The 12,494-nt window shown below is 41.3% G+C and overlaps 1 long non-coding RNA gene across 1 annotated transcript in view; it reads left to right on the top strand.

The window, feature by feature from the left end:
* The window catches only part of LOC143671524 (uncharacterized), a 43,760-nt gene extending 32,853 nt beyond the window's left edge, over positions 1-10,907 (top strand). Inside the window, exon 3 of the long non-coding RNA XR_013169585.1 lies at positions 9,913-10,907. This is a non-coding gene — a long non-coding RNA (uncharacterized LOC143671524). The remainder of the gene's footprint in view (positions 1-9,912) is intronic.
* Positions 10,908-12,494: the final 1,587 nt, after the last annotated feature.

Below are 12,494 nucleotides of genomic sequence, written 5' to 3' on the forward strand. Positions count from 1 at the left end.
TCCATTAATCTTATTGATTTTCTCATGGAACCAACTTCTGGTTTTGTTGATTTTCTTGATTGTTTTCATGTTCTCAACTTCATTTGTTTCTGCTGTACTCATCGCTATTTCTTTCCTTTTGTTGGCTATGGGGTTAGTTTGCTATTCTTTCTCTAGTTCCTCCAAGTGGAGAGTTAATTTGTCCATTTTTGCTCTTTCTTCTTTTTTGATATAGGCATTTAGGGCAATAAATTTCTCTCTTAGCACTGCCTTTGTTACATCCCATAAATTTTATTTTATTTATTTATTTTTTTATTAATTAACGGAAAAAAGAAAAAAAAGAAATTAACCCAACATTTAGAAATCATACCATTCTACATATGCAATCAGTAATTCTCAACATCATCACATAGATGCATGATCATCGTTTCTTAGTACATTTGCATCGGTTTAGAAGAACTAGCAACACAACAGAAAAAGATATAGAATGTTAATATAGAGAAAAAAAATAAAAGTAATAATAATAGTAAAAAAAAACAACAAAAAACAACCAGACAGACAAAAACAAACAAAAAACAAAACAACAACAACAACAAAAAAAAAAACCTATACCTCAGATGCAGCTTCATTCAGTGTTTTAACATGATTACTTTACAATTAGGTATTATTGTGTTGTCCATTTTAGAGTTTTTGTATCTAGTCCTGCTGCACAGTCTGTATCCCTTCAGCTCCAATTACCCATTATCTTACCCTGTTTCTAACTCCTGCTGGACTCTGTTACCAATGACATATTCCAAGTTTATTCTCGAATGTCGGTTCACATCAGTGGGACCATACAGTATTTGTCTTTTAGTTTTTGGCTAGACTCACTCAGCATAATGTTCTCTAGGTCCATCCATGTTATTACATGCTTCATAAGTTTATCCTGTCTTAAAGCTGCATAATATTCCATCGTATGCATATACCACAGTTTGTTTAGCCACTCGTCTGTTGATGGACATTTTGGCTGTTTCCATCTCTTTGCAATTGTAAATAACACTGCTATAAACATTGGTGTGCAAATGTCCGTTTGTGTCTTTGCCTTTAAGTCCTTTGAGTAGATTCCCAGCAATGGTATTGCTGGGTCATATGGCAATTCTATATTCAGCTTTTTGAGGAACCGCCAAACTGCCTGCCACAGTGGTTGCACCATTTGACATTCCCACCAACATTGGATAAGTGTGCCTCTTTCACCGCATCCTCTCCAGCACTTGTCATTTTCTGTTTTGTTGATAATGGCCATTCTGCTGGGTGTGAGATGATATCTCATTGTGGTTTTGATTTGCATTTCTCTAATGGCCAGGGACATTGAGCATCTCTTCATGTGCCTTTTGGCCATTTGTATTTCCTCTTCTGAGAGGTGTCTGTTCAAGTTTTTTCCCATTTTGTAATTGGGTTGGCTGTCTTTTTGTTGTTGAGTTGGACAATCTCTTTATAAATTCTGGATACTAGACCTTTATCTGATATGTTGTTTCCAAATATTGTCTCCCATTGTGTAGGCTGTCTTTCTACTTTCTTGATGACGTTCTTTGATGCACAAAAGTGTTTAATTTTGAGGAGCTCCCATTTATTTATTTCCTTCTTCAGTGCTCTTGCTTTAGGTTTAAGGTCCATAAAACCGCCTCCAATTGTAAGTTTCATAAGATATCTCCCAACATTTTCCTCTAACTGTTTTATGGTCTTAGACCTAATGTTTAGATCTTTGATCCATTTTGAGTTAACTTTTGTATAGGGTGTGAGATATGGGTCCTCTTTCATTCTTTTGCATATGGATATCCAGTTCTCTAGGCACCATTTATTGAAGAGACTGTTCTGTCCCAGGTGAGTTGGCTTGACTGCCTTATCAAAGATCAAATGTCCATAGATGAGAGGGTCTATATCTGAGCACTCTATTCTATTCCATTGGTCGATATATCTATCTTTATGCCAATACCATGCTGTTTTGACCACTGTGGCTTCATAATATGCCTTAAAGTCCGGCAGCATGAGACCTCCAGCTTCGTTTTTTTTCCTCAAGATGTTTTTAGCAATTCGGGGCACCCTGCCCTTCCAGATAAATTTGCTTATTGGTTTTTCTATTTCTGAAAAATAAGTTGTTGGGATTTTGATTGGTATTGCATTGAATCTGTAGATCAGTTTAGGTAGGATTGACATCTTAACTATATTTAGTCTTCCAATCCATGAACACGGTATGCCCTTCCATCTATTTAGGTCTTCTGTGATTTCTTTTAACAGTTTTTTGTAGTTTTCTTTATATAGGTTTTTTGTCTCTTTAGTTAAATTTATTCCTAGGTATTTTATTCTTTTAGTTGCAATTGTAAATGGGATTCGTTTCTTGATTTCCCCCTCAGCTTGTTCATTGCTAGTGTATAGAAATGCTACAGATTTTTGAATGTTGATCTTGTAACCTGCTACTTTTCTGTACTCATTTATTAGCTCTAGTAGTTTTGTTGTGTATTTTTCCGGGTTTTCGACGTATAGTATCATATCGTCTGCAAACAGTGATAGTTTTACTTCTTCCTTTCCAATTTTGATGCCTTGTATTTCTTTTTCTTGTCTAATTGCTCTGGCTAGAACCTCCAACACAATGTTGAATAATAGTGGTGATAATGGACATCCTTGTCTTGTTCCTGATCTTAGGGGGAAAGTTTTCAATTTTTCCCCATTGAGGATGATATTAGCTGTGGGTTTTTCATATATTCCCTCTATCATTTTAAGGAAGTTCCCTTGTATTCCTATCTTTTGAAGTGTTTTCAACAGGAAAGGATGTTGAATCTTGTCAAATGCCTTCTCTGCATCAATTGAGATGATCATGTGATTTTTCTGCTTTAATTTGTTGATGTGGTGTATTACATTAATTGATTTTCTTATGTTGAACAATCCTTGCATACCTGGGATGAATCCTACTTGGTCATGATGTATAATTCTTTTAATATGTTGTTGGATACTATTTGCTAGAATTTTATTGAGGATTTTGCATCTATATTCATTAGAGAGATTGGTCTGTAGTTTTCTTTTTTTGTAATATCTTTGCCTGGTTTTGGTATGAGGGTGATGTTGGCTTCATAGAATGAATTAGGTAGTTTTCCCTCCACTTCAATTTTTTTGAAGAGTTTGAGGAGAGTTGGTACTAATTCTTTCTGGAATGTTTGGTAGAATTCACATGTGAAGCTGTCTGGTCCTGTACTTTTCTTTTTAGGAAGCTTTTGGATGACTAATTCAATTTCTTTACTTGTGATTGGTTTGTTGAGGTCATCTATTTCTTCTTGAGTCAAAGTTGGTTGTTCATGTCTTTCCAGGAACCCGTCCATTTCATTTAAATTGTTGTATTTATTAGCGTAAAGTTGTTCATAGTATCCTGTTATTACCTCCTTTATTTCTGTGAGGTCAGTAGTTATGTCTCCTCTTCCATTTCTGATCTTATTTATTTGCATCCTCTCTCTTCTTCTTTTTGTCAATCTTGCTAAGGGCCCATCAATCTTATTGATTTTCTCATAGAACCAACTTCTGGTCTTATTGATTTTCTCTATTGTTTTCATGTTTTCAATTTCATTTATTTCTGCTCTGATCTTTGTTATTTCTTTCCTTTTTCTTGCTTTGGGATTAGTTTGCTGTTCTTTCTCCAGTTCTTCCAAGTGGACAGTTAATTCCTGAATTTTTGCCTTTTCTTCTTTTCTGATATAGGCATTTAGGGCAATAAATTTCCCTCTTAGCACTGCCTTTGCTGTGTCCCATAAGTTTTGATATGTTGTGTTTTCATTTCATTCGCCTCTAGGTATTTACTAATTTCTCTTGCAATTTCTTCTTTGACCCACTCGTTGTTTAAGAGTGTGTTGTTGAGCCTCCACGTATTTGTGGATTTTCTGGCACTCTGCCTATTATTGATTTCCAACTTCATTCCTTTATGATCCGAGAAAGTGTTGTGTATGATTTTAATCTTTTTAAATTTGTTGAGACTTGCTTTGTTACCCATCATATGGTCTATCTTTGAGAATGATCCATGAGCACTTGAGAAAAAGGTGTATCCTGCTGTTGTGGGATGTAATGTCCTATAAATGTCTGTTAAGTCTAGCTCATTTATAGTAATATTCAAATTCTCTATTTCTTTATTGATCCTCTGTCTAGATGTTCTGTCCATTGATGAGAGTGGGGAATTGAAGTCTCCAACTATTATGGTATATGTGTCTATTTCCCTTTTCAGTGTTTGCAGTGTATTCCTTACGTATTTGGGGCATTCTGGTTCAGTGCATAAATATTTATGATTGTTATGTCTTCTTGTTTAGTTGTTCCTTTTATTAGTAGATAGTGTCCTTCTTTGTCTCTTTTAACTGTTTTACATTTGAAGTCTAATTTGTTGGATATTAGTATAGACACTCCTGCTCTTTTCTGGTTGTTATTTGCATGAAATATCTTTTCCCAACCTTTCACTTTCAACCTATGTTTATCTTTGGGTCTAAGATGTGTTTCCTGTAGACAGCATATAGAAGGATCCTGTTTTTTAATCCATTCTGCCAATCTATATCTTTTGATTGGGGAATTCAGTCCATTAACGTTTAGTGTTATTACTGTTTGGATAATATTTTCCTCTACCATTTTGCCTTTTGTATTATATATATCATATCTGACTTTCCTTCTTTCTACACTCTTCTCCATACCTCTCTCTTCTGTCTTTTTGTATCTGACTCTAGTGCTCCCTTTAGTATTTCTTGCAGAGCTGGTCTCTTGGTCACAAATTCTCTCAGTGACTTTTTGTCTGAGAATGTTTTAATTTCTCCCTCATTTTTGAAGGACAATTTTGCTGGATATAGGAGTCTTGGTTGGCAGTTTTTCTCTTTTAGTAAATTAAGTATATCATCCCACTGTCTTCTAGCCTCCATGGTTTCTGCTGAGATATCTACATATAGTCTTATTGGGTTTCCCTTGTATGTGATGGATTGTTTTTCTCTTGCTGCTTTCAAGATCCTCTCTTTCTCTTTGACCTCTGACATTCTAACTAGTAAGTGTCTTGGAGAACGCCTATTTGGGTCTAATCTCTTTGGGGTGTGCTGCACTTCTTGGATCTGTAATTTTACGTCTTTCATAAGAGTTGGGAAGTTTTCAGTGACAATTTCTTCCATTAGTTTTTCTCCTCCTTTTCCCTTCTCTTCTCCTTCTGGGATACCCACAGCACGTATATTTGTGCGCTTCATATTGTCCTTCAGTTCCCTGATCCCCTGTTCAAATTTTTCCATTCTTTTCCCGATAGTTTCTGTTTCTTTTTGGAATTCAGATGTTCCATCCTCCAAATCACTAATTCTATCTTCTGTCTCTTTAAATCTATCATTGTAGGTATCCATTGTTTTTTCCATCTTTTCTGCTTTATCCTTCACTTCCATAAGTTCTGTGATTTGTTTTTTCAGTTTTTCTATTTCTTCTTTTGTTCAGCCCATGTCTTCTTCATGTCCTCCCTCAGTTTATCGATTTCGTTTTTGAAGAGGTTTTCCATTTCTGTTCGTATATTCAGCATTAGTTGTCTCAGCTCCTGTATCTCATTTGAACTATTGGTTTGTTCCTTTGACTGGGCCATATCTTCAATTTTTTGAGCGTGATCCGTTATCTTCTGCTGGTGTCTGGGCATTTAGTCCAATTTCCCTGGGTGCTGGACCCAATAATTTGGAAGATTTTTCTGTGAAATCTCTGGGATCTGTTTTTCTTATCCTGCCCAGTAGGTGGCGCTCATGGCACACGTTTGTCTGCGGGTCCCACCAGTAAAAGGTGCTGTGGGTCCTTTAACTTTGGAAAACTCTCGCCGTCGGGGAGGTTCGCCAGCCGAATCGGCTTGGAAGAGTGCCAGCCGGCCCAGGGTCCGAAATCGGGGAGGGTCGCCGGCCGTCGCAGCCCGGGAGAGCGCCCGTCCGAATTTCCTAGTCGGCCCCGGGCGCCAAGCGTGGCGGGAGGGCACCAGCCACCGCGGCCCGCCCAGGAGAGTGCACCGTTCCCGGGGAGTCACGTTTTTGGAAGGCCCCCCCCGTCACCGTTCTCCGCGGCCTGGGGATTTCTGATCCAATTCTCTCAGTAGGTCTGGGGGGCCACGCGTGGTGTGGGTGCCAGCCGCCGCGGCTTGAGGGGACCACCTGTCCAATTCTCCCAGCCGGCCCGGGAAAGGGGAAGGGAGGAACTCTGGCCGCTTGCCGCCCCGCCCGGTGAAGCCCGCGCCCCTCGGCGATCTCATCGGAGCGGGTTCTCTCAGCCAGTCAGCCGTTCCAGGATGGGGTACGCTGTCTTTTTGATCTCTGTCGTGGTTCCGTGAGCTGTTCTGTATCGTTTCTTCTCCCCTAGTAGCTGTTCTGGAGGAGGAACTAAGATCCGCGCGTCTTACTAAGCCGCCATCTTCTCCAGAAGTTCCACATCCCATAAATTTTAACATGTTGTGTTTTCATTTTCATTTGCCTCGAGATATTTACTGATTTCTCTTGTCATTTCTTCTTTGACCCACTGGTTAAGAGTGTGTTGTTGAGGAAAGTAGATTTTCCCAGACCAAACTGGCCTCCTTTTGGGGGGAAAGAGTCACCCGCATCTGTTTTCTCTGAGGGTGAGACCCAGCAGGTTGAAGGACTTTCCTTTGAAGCCTCTGGACTCTGTGTTTTTCCTATCCTGCACAGTATATGGCGCTTGTCTGCTTGCAGGTCTTACCAGCATAAAATGATGTGGTGCTTTTAACTTTAGCAGACTCTCCCTGCTGGGGCATGGTCAAGAGAGAGGAGAGGTTGTAGGCTGGCTTTAATGGCTTCAGTTTTCCAGACCCTGGGGTCTGAATTCCTTGAGGGAGGAATTCCACCTGAGCTGAGCCCCACCCCTCTCCTGGAGAAGGCACAGCCTCCAGATAAACTTTCAAATGAGTTTAATTCTGCCAGTGCCTGCATCAACTGGCGCCTGAGAAGCCCTGCAGCTGTATCCAAAGAGCAGTCAAGCTGTAGAAACACAGCCATAAAATAGAAAAGAAAAAAAAAATCCTTTTAAGAGCAGGACCCCCATTCCTCAGGTTTGCTGATTAAGAGCTTAAGTTGGTACGTTACACTGTGTATCTCCAGGTCCTACGTGCCCCCTCCTTTCTTTCAGGGCCCAGACCCTTTGAAGTATTTTGTGCAGTCCAATTCAAAAAACCTCTTTTTTTTTTCTTTTTCTGTCAGCCCTGCCCCCTCCATCCCAAGGCAAAACCCAGCAACCTCAGCTTTTACTCAAGGTTCAGCTGAGCTGGGGGCCTATTTTTAGTAGTCAGAATTTGTTAATTAGTTCCACAGTTGGAGCTTGGTTGTGCTCAGCCCCTGTTGCTAGTAAAATCTCTTTCCTTTCCCCTCTGGGAAGCAGCCTGTGGGGGAGGGCCGCCGGCTGCTATGGCATGGGGGACTCACGGTTCTGGGTGGGCTCACAGCTGGTCCAGCTGGTCCAGACTGGAGTATGCTCTGTGTCCAGTCACTGATATGGCCCCAGAAGTTGTTCTGTACTGTTCCTGGCTATTTACTAGCTGCTCTGGGGGATGAACTAAATCCCACATCTCACTGAGAAGCCATCTTGGCTATTTCCCCTTTAGAAAGGGCATGTAAATATCTTGATTGATTTACTTTGGCAGTTGATTTCTTTCAGTAGACTAAGGCCTTGTGTTTGCTGGATGGTTTTACAGCATGGAGCAGGGCACGGGGTGGAGCACTCAGTACGGTGATTTGTTTGAGGGCAGGTATAGGCACAAGTTGAGGATGTTTCGCTGATGCTTGTGAACATGGGCTCCCAGTGGCCAGGGAGGATGTAGCTGTGTGGGTGCACCGGTCTCAGGGGTGTAACCCTGGTGTGCACTGGTCTAAGGCACGGGGCCCTTTGTGAGCATGTGTAGAGCTGTGACAGCGGGTTGGCATTACTCCCTCGTGGATTGGGGGCAGATGTGACCCACTTAGGCAGGTCAGCAGTTTCTCAGAGCTGGAAGTGAGGCTGAGGGCTGTGCGCATGTGCAGTTCTAGGACTGTTGTAAAGTGCGGTTCCCGAGCTGAATGGGGAACCATTCATGATTGGGTGCCCATGTGCATGTGTGGACCTGTGAGTGCTGTAAAGGGATGTGCTGAGCTCAGGGAGGGTGGGGTGAGGCTGTGCAACACTAGGGGTGGGGGTGGGGGCGGGGTAACCTAGGTATGAAGATTATTGCCTGCACGGGCAATAGCCTGCAGGGAGCAGGGAGTGGGTGGTAGTACTTGGGAGGGTTACAGGAGAGGTGGGTTGGGCTGCAGTTGGGGTGGGGCAGGTACATGCACTGGGGGCTGGTGGAGCGGGGGTTCCTGGAGCACAAGGAATGGGAGAGGGTGACAGGGTTCAGGTGCCTGTGGTATGAGGTGGGTCACCAGTCACGGGGCTGCGCTGGTGAGGGTAGCATGCCCAAGGGACGTGCCCTGGCTTACTTCCTACTCCTGCACTCCATTCCGTGCACTCCTGCGGGCTCCGTGGCTTCGCACCTGTGTACCAGGCTCAAACTTCTGCCTCTCAGTTCCTCGACCTCTGCAACCAGGGCTGCCACATGTGATGCAGAAGGCTCTCCCATATCAGCTGCACTCCCGAACTGCCACCTCAGTCGTCCTCCTGTCCCTTCTCTAACTTTTCCCTGGAGCAGGGCTAAGCTCGAGCTACTCTATTCAGCCATCTTCCAGCTTTAACTTTTATATAAACAAGTTTTATATAGTTAAATGTATTAAAAATTGGGACACAACCCCCCAAAATATATTGTTTTGAGAAATAAAAGTCACACAGAAAAGACAGCTTAAGAGAAACCTAACTATGAGGAAAGATTATGCTCTCCTGATAAAATACAACCAGAAACTAATTGGAAAATAAAATGTATTACAGGAAAAGAGAAACCCCAAGGATCTAATTGCCCCATTGAGAGATGCAGCTTCTTCTCGTGTGGTATCTGATTTAGTAAGTTTCATTGATGAGAGTCCTAAGCCCTGGCTTGTTCTGAAGTTCTGTATGAAATTTAGTAGCAAAATTAGTGAAGAATTAGGGTCCTTTTTCCTTGTATGTCTTGGAACTGGACATGAATTTCCTGTTTGGAATTGAATGTAAACTATTTTGAGGTGAACACTGGTGGTTGTAGAGTCAAAAGTGCCTGGGGTTTGAAATTTTTGTCTTTTAATACCAAGCATGCCTTCACTTCATCTGTTTGCCTTAGTCACTATAAAGTCTTGCTCTTCAGGGTGGTGAATAAAATGCAATTCTTGGCATTTTTTCTGTTTAAGAAAAAAACGGTATTTTATTCATAATAAAATTTGAATATTTGTAACACTTCCAAAACATTTTTTAAGTGCCAGGGTTTGAGGTCATATTAGATAGGCATTAATGGAGGAAATGTTAAGAGATGCCCAGATTTGAGGTCATGACAAAGAGGCAGTGATGGTACAAGGGTTAACAGAGGCCCAAATTCAAGATCAGGATGAGGCTAGTTGAGGTTGAAATGGGGCACAAGGGTGCTGATCACAAAATATTTAACAGAAGTCCAAGTTCAAGGTCAGATCAGGAGAGAATTGCTGGTGGAATCCTATGCAGAAGCCTTGGCTTGAGATTTAACTGGTGGTACACTGGTGGGATAATAATTAACAAAGGCCCAGCTTCAAGCTCAGACCAGAGAGGCTCTTGATGGAAACTAACAAATGCACAGGTTCAAAGTCAGACAAAGGGCACTGACCATGGAATAGTTAATAGAGCAAGATTTTAGGCAAGACTAGAGCAGCATTGATAGTGGAAATAGATAACAGAGCCCAAGATTTGACATCAAGCGAAAGGCACACTGATAATGGACCAGTTAACAGAGGTCTGAGTTTGACCAATAACATTTTTAATTCATTGCTTATTTGTTCATGATCTATTTTCCCTTAGGTTGCTAGTCAAGAAAAAGTCTCACGAGGAGGAATTTAAGGCAGAATGTCAACTGTGCCACCTCAGAATTGCACAAGGAAGAAAATGCAAAATCCTGTCCAAGAACAAGCATGATCGAGCATTTTGATTCCAGATTCAATAACATGAAAGAGTGTGGTGAAAAATAGAAAGTGTTAAAAGAGGTTGCCCAAAATTATCTTGCCCATACACTAACTTTAGCTGAAGCCAAGCATCTATTTGGTGTTACATAATATGTAGAAAAGAATGAACATAGTGGGCCTGAACTGCTCTCCTTGGAAAACCCACTTGCAAGGTTGGCCCTTGGCCTGTGGCTGGGAACTTGGATTTCAGAAGGGTTCCCACCATTCTCTAACTGACAAGAGTGACTCACTGTGCCTAAACTGTTTGAACAAATAGTGTGATGTATGTTGAAAATCTGCTCTTCTCTGGGAATCTGGAATTTTGGTACATGCTAGGCAGAGGGTACCTATGTGAATAATCCTGATAAAAACCTTGGACTGCTGGGCTTATGCAATCTTCCCTGATAGATAACATTTCATGTGTTGTTACAAGTCATTGCTGGAGGAATTAAGCATGTTCTGTGTGCCTCCACTGGGAGAGGACTTTTGGAATCTTGTGCATGGTTTTTCTTGTACTTTGCTCCAAAGGCCTTTTACCGTTGCTGATTTTCCTTTGTACCCTTTTGTGGCATAAATGATGGCCATGAAAACAATTAGATGCTGGGTTTTGTGACTCCTCCTAGCAAACCACTGAACCTGGGTGGTCTTGGGGACCTCCAACACACATAAGTATATCTCAACCACATGGATGATCCAGCTCACTGTTTTTTGTTTTTTGTATTTTTTGGCATGGACAGGCTCCAGGAATTGAACCCAGATCTCTGGCATGGCAGGTGAGAATTCTGCCACTGAGCCACCATGGCACCGCCCTTCCAACTCACTGTTATCCTTATCTCATTACCATTTACCTTAAGGTCTGCCAGAAGTACCAGTTAGGAATGCTTTGGCTGAAAGTAACCAAACTGTCAAATAAAGAAGATCAAATAAACAAGAGATTGTTTTTCTCTTCTGTTTTGATTTGCCAAAGCTGCCAGAATGCAAATTATCAGAAATAGGTTGGCTTTTACAGTGGGGATTTATTAGCTTACAAATGTAAAGTTCTAAGGCTATGAAAATGTCCAAATTAAGGCATCAATGGGACTATCTTCTCTGAAGAAAGGCTGCTAGCATCCAGAACACCTCAGTATCCAGGCTACTGCTGTCACATGACTGGCGTCTGCAGGTCCTTCTTTCCCAGGTTTCGTTGTTTTCAGCTTCTAGCTTCAGCGGCTCCTTCTCTCAGCTTCTGTGGGCATGTCCTTGTCCTCAGCTTCTCTGGGGGCTTCTCTCTATGAGCCTCTCTTAATTTAATCTCTACTTCTGTGTCTGGTTTGTCCTCTTATAAAGTACTCTAGCAAGGGGATTAAGACCTATCTTGAATGGGGTGGGTCACATTTCAATTGAAATAACATAATCAAAAGTTTCCACCCAAAACAGGTCTATACCCACAGGAATGGATTAAAAGAACATGGCCTTCAGTTAGACATTGCTGCCTATCATAACCTGTCAAAACCCAACCAGGACCATTCCAGCCAATCCTAAAGAACATCTAGGGCAATATATAAGATTCCACAAGAGTTGCATGCACTAGAGTAACTCTCCAGAAACCTACAACTTCCAGATGGGTCACTGGTCTAGATTAGTTCTGAAATCTAGAGGGCCCAGCCTCTCCAGAACATCAGCTAGTTCCATCTTCCTACTCCATATTATTGACAGACCCTTCCAACCTGAAAAAGTTAGAATAGCCATGGCCCAAACACCCCTAAAGAGAGGGATAGAAAGATCAAAGGTGATGGTGGAGTTATACAGAGAAGATAGGATTTAACAAATGAATATGATTGCTGAATCATTAAACTGATATCTCTTTTAGTCTCCAGTATCTTAGAAAAACTAGAAGTAAAAACCTAAAATTGTGGAATTGTAATCCATGTCAAACTCTGAAATATGTTCTACAACTAATTGTGGTACTGTGCTTTGAAATTTATTGTTTTTGTATAGATGTTATTTTTCACAAGAAAAAGAAAAAAACGTCAATTGTGATGATAAAAAAATATTTATGCCTTCTAGCCTCCTGTATTCTGGAGTAGCTAGAAGAAAAAATCTGAGAGGATCATATGGTAGTCCATGACAAACTCTGGAATCTGTCCTGTAACTACTTGTTGAAGAGTGCTTTGAAAACTATTACTTTTTTATTTGCTTTGGATATATGTTATATTATAAAATTAAAAAGTGAAAAAAAAAAAGAACATGGCCTTTTCTGGGATATAGAACAGCTTTTAAACCAGCACATCTTCCAACAATGCTGCTGGTGTTGGTTCAGTGTCCCAACACTGCTAGGCCAGGTTAGGGTCTCTGTGACTACGTGGACTGACCCTAAAGGTCTCAAAATGTTATCATAGTTGCCATTGATGCATCTGATCTGAATGTGGGCACATTTGGAGCTGGGAGGGAAGGAAGCAAGGA

The sequence above is a fragment of the Tamandua tetradactyla genome, chromosome X, assembly GCF_023851605.1.
Source record: "Tamandua tetradactyla isolate mTamTet1 chromosome X, mTamTet1.pri, whole genome shotgun sequence".
NCBI classification, from domain to species: Eukaryota; Metazoa; Chordata; class Mammalia; order Pilosa; family Myrmecophagidae; genus Tamandua; species Tamandua tetradactyla.